The following is a 13,511-nucleotide window of genomic DNA, read 5'->3' on the forward strand; positions in this document are numbered from 1 at the left end:
AAGCTTGGACTTTTGGGGTGGTGTCGATGGGCAGCGCCTTGGAAGGCTTCGTGTGCAGCGAAGCAATCGACTTTGACGTTCTCATATATGTTGTCTTTTTACCGGACGGTACTAAAAATAGAGGACAGTAAGACAGCTAGAGAGAGCCAGCCCGGAAGAGGAAAGAGAAGAGTCCAGGTGGCCTCAATGTCTGCTAAAGAATCCATAGACATCTGACACGGGCTTCCAACTCTCCGATTCCTTGTTTGGGCGATCCTGGCTTCCGCTCATACATTTTCTTGTTCCTAGGCGCCTGTCTCAAATTCAATAGGACAAGCCTGGTGTGTGGACTCACCAGCAGCCGCCGGCTGATTTCGGATTGGTCCTGTGCATGGGGACTTCATATGGCCATATTTGCCCTCACAGCACACAAAGTCCAGATAAAGGTCCCCTTCGTGTTTCCCATGGTCTGATTCCCGAACACTTTTCTTGGAACACCAAGCTTGATTTGCTGTTAACTAGTAGGACTTCTGACCTGCCATTTGCTTTCTTGTTTTGGCTCTACTCAGAAGGGCTCTTTTTGGGTCTCCTGCCTTACCTCCATTCAGTCTTCCAATCACTCATCTGGTCTCCCGATGGAACCCTTCCTCTTTGAACAGCTCTGACCCGCGTATTCTAATCCCAGACACGCTGTTGCACTTTCCTCCAGTGCCTTCCCACTTCGTCCCAGATTCTTATGGAGAATCTAGTTGGCTTCCTTCAGGGAGGCAAGAGAACACTTTGGTTAAAAACCATGGGTTTCAGGGGCACCTGGGTGGCTCGGTGGGTTAAGGGTCTGACTTTGGCTCAGGTCATGATCTCGGTTCATGGGTTCAAGCTCTGCGTCGGGCTCTGTGCTGCCAGCTCGGAGCCTGGAGCCTGCTTCAGATTCTGTGTCTCCCCCTCTCTCTCTGCCCCTCCCTCTCTCTCTCTCTCCCTCTCTGAAAAATAAATAAACATTAAAAAAAAAAAACCACCACGGGTTTCAGAGGTAGGCCTGGATTCGAATCTTGGCACTGAAATTTTTGTAGATGAGTGCCCTGTAATGCTCTGTTCTCGTAGCCTCAGTTTCCGCATCTGGGGGCGGGGGGGAGGCAGCACTTATGGGGATTAAATGGGATATCGAACACAAAACCCCCTAATTCGGGATTAAGCCAAGGTTGTTGTCCTTCAAAAACTCCTTCCCTTAGCTGCAGCTTTCGCTTAGCTAGGTTTTGGGGATTTTTCATCAGTGCCTTGGAAAATCCAGACATGGTATCTAGGTTGCCCATCTATTATCCAAATGGATGGCTTATTATTGAATTTTTTTCATCAGAATTTCTTAAGGCCTCGCTCCCTTCCCTTGGGCCTGGGTCTCCTGCTGGGAAAAGTGAGAAAGAACCACAAAAACAGCACAACCCTTTTCCAGGATTGCCCAATGACATCTGATTATGCCCAAGGCCCCCGGTGGTATTCGGGATACAGCCAGAGACAGGCAGTGGATCTCCATCGAGGGGATGGCGATTTACTCTTTGGGGTTTTTCTGGCTTCTTTCAGGAAATGGTTCCCTAAACCGTCCTCTAGATGAAGTGTCAACATTTCTAAAACCATCTCCTAAAAACTCTCTTTACGGTAGGGCGTGAACATCCGTTGGGGATCTATTTTGTGCCAGTCATTGGACTAAGCCCCTTAGGTAGAGGCTCCCTCTCTCTCTTTGATTCTTCACTCCAGTCCCAGGAGGTTTCCCTTAGCCCCCTTTTACAGATGAGGAAATCCGAAAATGTAGGTTATTTGCCCAAAGGTGAATGCAGACAGGTGGGCGGAGCCAGATTCAAACTCCTGTCCTGTTTACCTCAACCAGCCTCTGCGGGCCCCTTTGAAGGGAGCCTCCTTTGCATTGGGAAGGAGCCTACACACTGTGACGGTTTTATTTTTTAAAGCTGTTGGTTTTCCTAGCTTCTTCCCCCCCCCCACCCCACCCCTCCCATTACTCTTCCATAGAGCATTCAATACACGCCGCCTTTGAAAGGAGAAACAAATCTAAAAGCTCCAGTGGAAAAAAAAAAAATGCAAAGGCGTCTTCAAACTTAAGTAGCATTAGAAGCAATTACATTTGTGCAAATGTAGAAAGGTTTGTTGCTATTTCTGACTCCCTCATACCCCAAGGCAAGAAACTGGGAGGCAGGGCTGTTAACCCTTTCAGGGCAGAGTTCAAGGTAGCCAAGGCTCCCCCTTGCTTTGTTGTTTGCATCCCCGATGGTGTAACACCAGGCACCTCTCTTTGCAAAGCGAAACCCACGCCTGTTTACTCAGAAAGAAATTAGTGTTTTCATTGCAAGGTATGTTTGGGTGAGAACAGGATTGCCTGGCAGTCCATTAGAAAAAAAAAGCCACACTAAAAAACCATAACCTCATACGTCTTTGCATGTAGTGACAGCTTTTCTTTCTAGGTGTAAGTAACATCTCTTGCGGAGTGCAAAGATGTAAAGCGTGCAAAGATAGAGGCTAAGTCTGAGGGAGAAACAAATTCTGCCCAGCTGACTCCTTAGGAATCCTTTCCTTCCATCTGTTGTTACCTTCCAAACCACCCCGAAATTTAGGAGCTTCAAAGGACAATGTATCCATTCTGATCCTTCTGCAATCAGAGCTGGGCTCTGCTCTGCCATTTTTCTGCCCCACCCGGCCTCTGCTGGGGCTAGAATGTTCCAGATGGATGTGGCACCTAATAGCTGGTGGTGGTCCTGCTGGCATGGCCGGAGGAGCCGAGGTGTCCTCCTCCGGCATCGTGCTCTGTCCCCACGTGGGTTCCTTGGGCTTTCTCCCAGCGTGGTGAGCTCAGGGGCAATGAACTTCTTAAGCAGGGCTGGCTTCAAAGAGGCAGAAGCCGTCAGTACCTTCATAAGGTCTGGGTTCCAGAGCCTGAGGGCTTCATTTCCTCCGTCTTTTATTGGTCATACCAAGTCACAAGGCCATCCCAAGTTCAGGGGAAGAGAACAGACCTCACCTTTGGAGTAGGTGCTGTGCACGTAGAGGTGGGGAGGGATTCGTGGAGACCACTCCTGGGGACTTTGCCCCACACCAGCGCTGGCAGGATGCGTCATGTCGGCTCTTTCCTATTTCAGTTCCGATTCATGGAATATTCTACAGCAGTGAAAATGGAGAACCACAGCTATACGCAAGAGCTTGGTAAGTATTGCAGATGCCACAACGATAGAAAAAAGACGCACAACAAAGCATACTATAGGATTCATTTGATGAGGTTCAAAAGCAAGCGAAGTTAAGTGTATTGTTCATTGATGCATATATAGTGGCTAAATTAAGAAAATCGGATAATGATTGTCATAAAAATCAGAATAATGGTTAATTCTAGATAGAATACAGGTGGTTGTAATCAGGAAGGGACACTAGAGGCTTCTTGCTGCTGGTAATATATGTATGTTTTTTGCTTGATGTGGGTTATGGTCACGTGCATGTTTCACTTAATTGTGTCCTTATGCATATTTTGTACTCGTAGGCTCTATTTCTAAATTTTAAAAAATTGCGAAAAGTTAAATTTTGGCCAAATTTAAAATCATCATCGCATATATACCTGATGTGTACGACTCAAAACGCTGGCTAATTTCTGTTTCTGATGAAACCGAAAAGTAATCTCAGGTTCATTCACGGGGAGGATAGCTTGTGATCTTCGAACGGGTGATACGTCCCAGGCTCTCAGCAGGTGCTTGAGTATATTCTTGTCCATAATCCAGAGAAAACTCTGAGAAGTAGGTATTCAGCCCACTTTCTAGAAAAGGATACAATGGCTGGCTACGTGTAGCTCTAGGGTCACTCGACATCCGAACCTAGTCTGACTCTGAACTTTCTCTGTAAAAAAGCCCTTGGCACGGGGGTCCTGAACATCAGCAAATTTCACCCATCCCCCGCGCTCCGGCCGGTCAGATCCAGAATGGGCCGCACGCAGGTCCCCACCGGCACAAAAGCATAATTGTTCAGGGCCTGTTCTCACCGGACAAGCGGCCCATCACAACCACCAGCGGACTTGGCTGAGCGTCAAAGCCTGGGTGGAGGCCTCTCCCCTTGGCTCCTGGCTGTTGACAGGCAGAGTGGCTGCCTCAGCCACGCCAGGTTGTAATAAAGCCGCCTGGCACCCAGGATCTGCCAGCGAAGGGAGTGCAAGGGCAGTGGAAAGAGCCGGCCTCCAAATTCCAGGAAGCACATGGTGTTTATTCTGAGGCCAGCCTCCCATCACCCACCCCGCTGGAAGCCGCCGCTGCCCGCAAGGGCCGAGTCTGGAGGGAATCCAGATTAAATAATAGTATAATAAGGACCACGTCTCTGTTTGGGTTTTTACAGATTGTGCCATTTCAAAGGGACAAGAGCAAAGTCTCCTAAGGCCCTTATTGGGGTCTACTGAACCATGACCTAATTAAATCTATTGGAGAAAAGTCTCTTGTTGAAAAAAGGGGGGGGGGCTGTTAGCATTGTTTCTTCTGAGAAATTATTTAGTCCTATGATGGCACTTATTTTTATGGGTACTAGAGAAACACAGACTGAATACTGTGTTGCCATTAGTGACTTCAAGGGGGTGGGGGAACCGAGGGGATGTTCTGGGGTAATGTTCTCTGGTAATGACAATGCTCGCATTGTCAGAACTCTTTCACATCCATTATTGTCTTCCAACTGCTGGGCAAGGCTAATGGGTCAGATATCATTAGATTCGTTTTAAAGGTGAAACCAAGAGTTAAAGAAGTTGTTTTCTAAAAACTCAAGTTTAGAGACCATGTTAATGTTCCCTTTTCTTCACATTCGTAACTGAAGAGGAAGTTCTGAGGAATGATGATGATGTTAACATGAATACAAATACGGGTACTAATATTAAGATGAAGATTAAGGGGAACAAGGACCATGGCAAAGGGAAGAAGAGAGAGAGGGAGAAGGAGGGAGAGGGGGAGGGGGAGGGAGAAGGGGAAGAGGGAGAGGAGGGAGAGGGGAAGAAGGGGAAAAGGGAGAGGAGGGGGGGAAGGGGAGGAGGGAGAGGAGAAGAAGGGGAGGAGGGAGAGGGGAAGGGGGAGGGAGGGAGAGGGAGAGGGGAGGAGGAGGAGGGAGAGGAGGGAGAGGGAGGAGGAGAGGCAGAGGGGGAGGAGGGAGAGGCAGAGGAGGAGGAGGGAGAGGAGAGGAGGAGGAGGGAGAGGCAGAGGAGGAGGAGGGAGAGGCAGAGGAGGAGGAGGGAGAGGAGAGGAGGAGGAGGGAGAGGCAGAGGGGGAGGAGGAAGAGGAGAGGAGGAGGAGGGAGAGGCAGAGGGGGAGGAGGGAGAGGCAGAGGGGGAGGAGGGAGAGGCAGAGGGGGAGGAGGGAGAGGAGAGGAGGAGGAGGGAGAGGCAGAGGAGGAGGAGGGAGAGGCAGAGGAGGAGGAGGGAGAGGAGAGGAGGAGGAGGGAGAGGCAGAGGAGGAGGAGGGAGAGGCAGAGGAGGAGGAGGGAGAGGAGAGGAGGAGGAGGGAGAGGCAGAGGAGGAGGAGGGAGAGGCAGAGGAGGAGGAGGGAGAGGGGAGGAAGCAGAGGAGAGGAAAGGGGAGAAGGAAGAGGAGGGGGAAGAGAAGGAGAATACACAGTAAAGATGCACCTCGCACAGCCCCCATACCCAATTTATCGTGTGGACTTCTTCTCACCTGCTCCTCCCTTGGTGGAATTGTCCCTCCAGAGTCCCAGAAGGGACCACCATGTCTCTCCTAGGTGATCATGCGTGGAATACCTGGCCCTTGTTGGTTCAATTCGAGATGAATCGTTGAGACTCTCTCTGAGCCCTTCACCACCTCAGCCAAATTTTACAGTTTGATAGAAAAAGCAACAGGGGCACAGAGCGCGCTCAGAGGCACGCCGTTAGCAGGGCAGAACTGAGATAAGAATCAAGGTCCCCCAGAGTCTGAAATCTTTACCCCTACAAAAGATGGCTGGGGACATCTATGGGTGTTTGTGCTCACATCCTTATTATTTGGCCACTCATTTCAAGGCTCCTTTGGTTCCAAAGGGGGGAAAATGGTCCCATTCGAGGTCATGTGCAATTATTTAAAAAAATAAGTGTATTTCTCATGTAAACTAGGAAGTCCATTCAAGGGATATAATTGGCGTTAGCCGTGACTGCATTCAGAGGCTTAAGCTGTTGTCAGAACCTATCCTCTCTCCCTCAGCTCTATTTCCTCTTAGTTGGCTCCATTCTGGAACAGACTTTCTTTACTCTGACAAACGTGGCTATACGTAAGCTCCCGGTGTGTATCTTTCCGGTGAGTCAATCCTAGCTGGACAAGGGAATCACTCACTATTCTAAGCCAACCTCCTAGGAATGGCTCTCATTGACCGGAGTTGAGTCACATATCCGTGCCTGAGCCAATCGCTGGCCAGCAGGAAGGAACGCTTTGATTGGCAATAATGAGGCCCCACTCTGGGACCCAGCTGCTATATGTTCGGCCCACGTTCACCACATGGCATGAAAAAAGGAGAGGGGTCATAGTTCACAGGGAAGACTGTGTGTTGTTATGCAAAGGAAGGTGGACAGGGGGTGCGTAAAATCCACAGACGTTCAGCACAGACGTGTGCAGTTAGTCCTGACATGGAACCTATCACTGTACAACACTGTCTAGATTTCTCTAGAATTAGATCAGCAGGCTTGGTGGGGGATTTTAGGAATTAGGCAATTGTAGATGTTTTGAAATCGATTAGCTCAAATTCACTTACAGCTGAAAAGTCAAGTGACTTGCCCCAGGCACCCATCTATTGGGAAAGACACAAGCTTGCTCCTCATACCCAGGCCGGGACACCAGGTTGTCCTTGACCCCAGCGTCTGTCTTCCTTCCCAGGACTGCCTTGACTAATCCAGCAACCCGGCATCTGGCAGCCTCCAGGCTTCTCGCCCTTTCCCAACGAGACTTCTGGCATTGCCTTGACCAAAGGGGATGTTGCAGACTCCGCAACGAGATGATATCAGGAAGCCAAATGCAAAACAGGCATTCCCACATCCCCGTTAGCCAACATGAGTGGAAATCACAGAGGATTTCTTTTTTCACGTTTGTTCATTGCATCGTTACCAACGAGTCCTCTGTAAAAAACGTGTAAATGAGGAAAGGGTCAGAGGGAATATCGATGCAATTGCTCTCATCGGTGTAAGAAGAAGAGAAGTCGCCCAAACGTGTTAGCAAGTGAGAGCTTGAACTTGATCTAATAATCTTAAAATAAAAACCAACTGTTCTTTGCTTTTGACGGCGGTCTGCAGGCCTGTGTCGAGAGTTGTCCGTTACTAAGGACCAGGGTCAGCAGAGGGTGGCCCAGGGGCCCAATCCAGCCCCCCCACCTTATTGTAATGTTCTGTTGGAACAGAGCGCACCCATCTATAAATGTTGTCTGAGCCCGTTTCTGTGCAACAATGATTGTGGTACAGACCATACGGCCTCCAAAACCTAAGGCATTTACTGTCTGCGCCCTCATGGAAAACCTGTCTGGCTCCTGGGTTAGAATACTAGATTTTCAGAGCTAATGGTAATCCGAGCATTCATTGCATCTAGAAGTCTTTAACTAGATGTATTTTTCCCCAGTCTGTCTGTCGGTCCGTCTGTCTCTCTTTCCCCCCTCTTCATCACCGAGGCTGAGTCTCAGCTGTTGTGACTCATTGCACTGCCCTCTCAAAGTCCAGAGAAATCCATCTGTGGCGATATCCTTATACAAAGAGGTAAAATAAAACAGCACCTCGGGGCGCCTGGGTGGCTCAGTCGGTTAAGCGTCCGACTCCGGCTCAGGTCACAATCTCGCGGTTCACAAGTTTGAGCCCCGGGCGGGGCTCTGTGCTGACAGCTTGGGGCCCAGAGCCTGCTTCGCATTCTCTCTCTCTGCCCCTCCCCGCTCATGCTCTCTCTCAAAAATAAATAAAAACATTTTTAAAAATTAAAAAAAAAAAAACCCAGCACCTTAAATTGTTGCCTGCATAGGTGAGCCTTGAACAACACGGGACTCTGCAGATCCTCTGATATGCAGATTTTTTTTTTTTTTTAATCAATAAATACAGCTCAGCACCATAAGTGTATTTTCTATCCCTTATGATTTCCTTACTTATGTTTTGTTTCCTCTAGTTGATTTGATCGTGAGAATGCAGTGTATAAAAAATAGAACATACCTAATATGTGTTAATCGACGATTCATGTTATTGATAAGGCTTCCGGTCAACGGCCTATCAGTAGTTAAGCTTTCGGGGAGTCAAAATTCTACAGGGATGGGAGGTCTGATGCCCCTAAACCCCTGCGTTGTTGTTCAAAGATCGACTGTATGGTGTAAAATGGCAGAGGGCACATTCCCCTACGGAATAGCGAAGAATGTTCTCCTGAGTTTCATATGCAGACGTATGGTCCTTTTCGCTCAACTACGTTTGAGGGATTTAAATTTGTGGCCCAGCGACGAAGTCTAACGTTCTCACGGTTGGCGCGGGGGTGGGGGGGAGACAGAGGCTCAGCCGGTGGTAGACACAAACCACATCCGGGGTTACTACCTCTTGCTTCCACGTTACTTCATGACCTGGCACTTCTGGCTCTGGTCCCCATGTCACACTCAGTGCCAGCTTTTGTGACAAACGTTTTGTAACCTCCCTTTAGCAGAGTGAAGTGAAAATCAGAGATAACAAAACGTGCACGCGTGACTTGGGGCTCACACAACCTACCTACCCGTAATTCACGTGCACACGGTCCCGTAACCGCGAGAAGCAGGACAAGGGGGCGTGTGACCAACAATCCGTGTTGCATCTCCGTGTAGACCTGCTGTGCACCCCACCGCTACCGTTCCAGCTCCCGTGGGGGAGTCGTGTGGCACGGGGTGGGCCGCTCCGGGCCTGCTAATGGCATTGTCGTGAGTGACGTTTCTCCATCCTGTCACCAACACTTGCAAGTCCGATTTTCCCCTGGATGTGGCGGGTATGGAAAATCCGGGGTACGTTGAAATGGAGAAAAAAAGGACTCGTGCTCTTATATACACACCAGGGTTAGGTTCTGGGCGCAGCTGATCATTAACAGGCTTTTCACCCACGTGAATGCCTGTCCCGTGGCGCATTCGAGAGTCCTGCGGGAACCAGGGCCGTTTTTTCATAGAGTGAGATTGTTCTGTTTAGTTCAGGACATTTCACATCCCCAGCCCTTGCCCGCTAACCACCAGTAGTGTGACTAAAGGACGCCCGCACACGTTTCTGAGACCCCCACCCCCTTAGCGGGGTGCCACTGAAAACCACTGTTCTAGACCTTTCCCTGCGCCACTCTGGATTGTTGGGATGGATCTGTGCAGCTGGAGAGAAAGCCCGGAGGACCATGGGATATTTGCAACCACTGGAGGCGATACCTAATGACCCTGATCCCTGAGAATTTGGCCAGCTTGCTTAATAGGGAGCATCCTGCAGTGATTACTTGGGAGGGGACTCAGAGAAAACTCAGCAAGACCTGGGAATAATGTTCCAAGTGCCCACATATGTACTCCCAAGCGAAAGCAAATGTCCCAACGGAAACCAGTCAGATTGGGGAATACAGGATCTGTGGCAAAATCCTGGAGCGTGGACAGAAAAGATGACCCCAGTGGGGTCCCTCAGCCCCCAAAATAGGTCCGAGAGGTCCGATGAGGCCTTGGCCTGTGCAACAGACAAGGAGAGCCAGGGGTGGTGGTCATTGTTATGCAAATGAGATGCAAAAAAAAAATCCCGACCGCTCCCTTGAACAGTGGCTTAAGAGAGTCCACAAAGATGTTTTTACCACATGTGCAAGAAATTAAAATTAGGCTTAAGCTATCTAAAGAGCCACTTTGACATTGCCATATGGTGGGAGCAGAGCAGCAAACATCTTAAACTATTTTTCAAATGATTTAGGTTCAGCAAGACCCAAAATGTATTTTTTTTCTTCTCCAAGTACCTTCCCCACCACCGCCTCCCCCCCCCCCCCCCATTTTAAACCCTAGGGTATTTTGGAGGGAATTCAAGCCACATGTTTCTGATTCATTTACACTTAACTCATCAACATGTTGTTTTGCAAGAGTCATTTGATGTCCAAAAAGACCTTTTGAAATATATATTAAATGTACGTATACACACACATTTATATTTACACACACACTTCTAACAACTTCTTCTCGCAAGGAGCTGCATTTTGCTTAGAATTAACCATCGCTAAACACCAAAGAAACAAGTCAGACGAGAAAGAAGCGTCCCTCAAGTTCTCCACTTGGCAAAGAAAAAATTCCTCCCTTCCCGGCCAAAGGTTTGTGTGCCAGAAGAGCCTAGTCTGAGAGAGGGAGAGGGAGGTCCACTGAGCTGCGGGACCATGACCAAAAGGTGCAGAGTGCCTCCTTGGGGACAGGAGGCTAGACACCAGCAGCACGTGGACCCTGCCTGCTGTGCAAATAGGTGCTAACCAAGGATTTGGAACTGTGGTTCTATGTAAATCTATCTTGTTTGCTATAGTTTGCTTTGCAACCTTTCTCTCTCAATGGATAGATGATTGATGGAAAGATAGATAGATAGATAGGATAGGTAGCTAGATGAGAGATACAGATATGCCTTTAAATGCATATACATGCGTATATATATGTCTATATGTATGTGTATGTAAGTATAAAAGTGTATATTATTTGAAGAGAGACCACTCTAGGGAAGTCCATGTGGAAATCGTTACTGCTTTCGGGTTAATAATGTGTGAATCATTTACTTTTTCAGAGTTGCCTTTCTCTAAGCTGCCTTTAGGAGAGCTGGGGCCTTTGGAAGGCCATTTCTCCCTCTTGTGCCCAGGGCAGACATCACCAATTGATGTCTGAGTGCTTCCCTGGTGAAAAGATAATTCTCCAGGAAGTCTCCACTCAGGAGTAGGAGTTGATCAAAAGAACCCACCTCTTTGTCATCCCTGCGAGAACGTTAAGAAGCACGAAGGGTTCTTATTTTTTATTTGTAACTTCTTTTATTTATTTATTTTTTTGAATTTACATCCAAATTAGTTAGCCTATAGTGCAACAATGATTTCAGGAGTAGGTTCCTTAGTGCCCCTCATCTATTTAGCCCATCCCCCCCTCCCACAACCCCTCCAGTAACCCTCTGTTTGTTCTCCATATTTATGAGTCTCTTCTGTTTTGTCCCCCTCCCTGTTTTTATATGATTTTTGTTTCCCTTCCCTTATGTTCATCTGTTTTGTCTCTTAAAGTCCTCCTATGAGTGAAGTCATACGGTTTTTGTCTTTCTCTGACTGACCAATTTCACTTAGCATAATACCCTCCAGTTCCATCCACGTAGTTGCAAATGGCAAGATTTCATTCTTTTTGATTGCCGAGTAATACTCCATTGTATATAGATACCACATCTTTATCCATTCATCCATTGATGGACATTCGGGCTCTTTCCATATGTTGGCTCTTGTTGATAGTGCTGCTATAAACATGGGGGTGGACGTGTCCCTTCGAAACAGCACTCCTGTATCCCTTGTATAAATGCTTAGTAGTGCACTTGCTGGGTCATAGGGTAGTTGTATTTTTAGTGTTTTGAGGAACCTCCATGCTGTTTTCCAGAGTGGCTGCACCAGCTTGCATTCCCAGGGTTATTTTTAATTTATGACAAGAAAACACACCACATTAGCTCGCTTGCTCAAGGTCGGCAGCTGGTAAACGGCAGATGTAAGGTTTGAACCCAGGCTTGAAAGACCTGTGAGTGTTCACGGGTATGTTTTCAAACGTTCTCATGGTCATTATCATCTCTCTCACCATCATCGTTACTGCTGTCATCAAGCCGAAAGATCCTTCTTAAAAAGAAAAACAATCTGGGGGAAAAAAAAACTTCACAGGGAACATCAATAAAGAAAGTAGATAATATTTGGGCGCCTGGGTGGCTCAGTCGGTTGAGCGTCCGACTTCGGCTCAGGTCACGATCTCACAGCTCATGAGTTCAAGCCCCGCGTCGGGCTCTGTGCTGACAGCTCGGAGCCTGGAGCCTGCTTCGGATTCTGCGTCTCCCTCTCTCTCTGCCCCTAACCCACTCACATCCTGTCTCTGTCTCTCTCAAAAATCAATAAACATTAAAAAAATTTTAAAAAAGTAGATAATATTAGTATTTTTTTCACCTCTTAAATTTAAGACATTCAGAATGTTAATATATACCACACATAAGATCAGGAGCTGGGGAAACCAGCCTTTTGTGATGATGAAAATGTGAAATCAGGTATTCTCCGTGACATTCGAGTCTTGTACAATGTAATTCAACTTCTTATTGTTTCATTCTTAGTCATCACCATGTCAGGATCCTATAGATCAAGAGACATTTACAGAAAGGATACTTTAGGATCTCAAGATACTCTCAGTCAGCTCAATTTAAATGCTTGGAGAGGGCAATAGGAAATTTATGTTTTGCGTTGAATCCCTGAAACATTCGGTAACTATTCTTTAAGTACATGCAAGCCAGCTAAGGGTTCCTTAATTTACTGCCAGAGCAATAAACACCCATAATAAAATGTTATCTCAACATAATATGTTCCACATTCAATTTTTCTTATAACCCAGTGTCTTAAGGCAGATCCTAGTCAAAGGTATCTCTTCCCCCAAGACAAAAAAAAAAAAAGACCCCAAGCAAACAAAACAAAGGGAACACAGAGGACCTCAAGCTACCACTCATCCATCGGGATACCTTTGATGAACATAGAACGCTTAATCAACAGCCGCACAAGCAGCAACGATATTTACTTATCTCACACGTTATTATTAAAGACAAAAAGAAGAAATATAACAGGATTCTTGTCCTTAAAAGCACCCTATCTGCTGTCTGCAGAGTGAGTGAGTTTCCGTGTGTCGGGCACACTCTGCCAAAGTGGGGACAGATTTGATTTGACAAGATGACCAGGTGTTAAGAGCGAGAGACAGAGAGGCAAGAAAACATCAGCACAGCCTCCAAGGTGCCCCATGATCTGGCATTTCCAGATCAAGTCCCCCTCTCTTCCCTCGCGTCCCCTCCCACCTGATTAACCGCTTCGCTCTGTGGACCAAAGCCAAGCATTCAGCAGCACCAACAAAGCTCCAAGCCTTTGCCTCGGCCGTGCTGCTGGCTGGCTGTCTCCTGGAGGATCTGACCCAGCCTTCCATCTATTAAGTGCCAGCTCACATGCCTCGTCCCCATCATGCTTTCCCTCCATCGTCCACGGCAGAAGTAATCCCTCTGAGTCTCTCCTTCCTAATGTTACCAATACTACGAAGAATATTACTCCTACCGACCATTGCCTCGGGTGTCGCCGTGACCTGTGTCACACCCTGTGCTGAGCACTTTACACACATTGACTCATTGAATCCCCACAACAGTCCATTGATATTGTTTGCCTCTCCTTCACTCCCCCTCTTCCTTCCTCGTCGTCATCGTCCTTGCCGTCGTCGTCGTCATCGCCATCATCATTTTCTTCCCTTCTTCCTCCTCTTCCTCCTACTCCTTCTTTACCATCGTTATTCCCATTTTGTAGACAAGGACACTGAGGTCTCGGGTGC

General features: G+C 47.7%; 1 long non-coding RNA gene across 1 annotated transcript; it reads left to right on the forward strand.

Annotated features, from left to right (window-relative positions):
* Positions 1-2,108: 2,108 nt before the first annotated feature.
* On the forward strand, positions 2,109-7,192 carry LOC128312422 (uncharacterized). Its single transcript, XR_008291740.1, has 3 exons — positions 2,109-2,826; positions 3,120-3,183; positions 6,848-7,192. It is a non-coding gene; the product is annotated as an uncharacterized LOC128312422 (long non-coding RNA).
* Positions 7,193-13,511: the final 6,319 nt, after the last annotated feature.

The sequence above is a fragment of the Acinonyx jubatus genome, chromosome D3 (assembly GCF_027475565.1).
Source record: "Acinonyx jubatus isolate Ajub_Pintada_27869175 chromosome D3, VMU_Ajub_asm_v1.0, whole genome shotgun sequence".
Lineage (NCBI taxonomy): Eukaryota > Metazoa > Chordata > Mammalia > Carnivora > Felidae > Acinonyx > Acinonyx jubatus.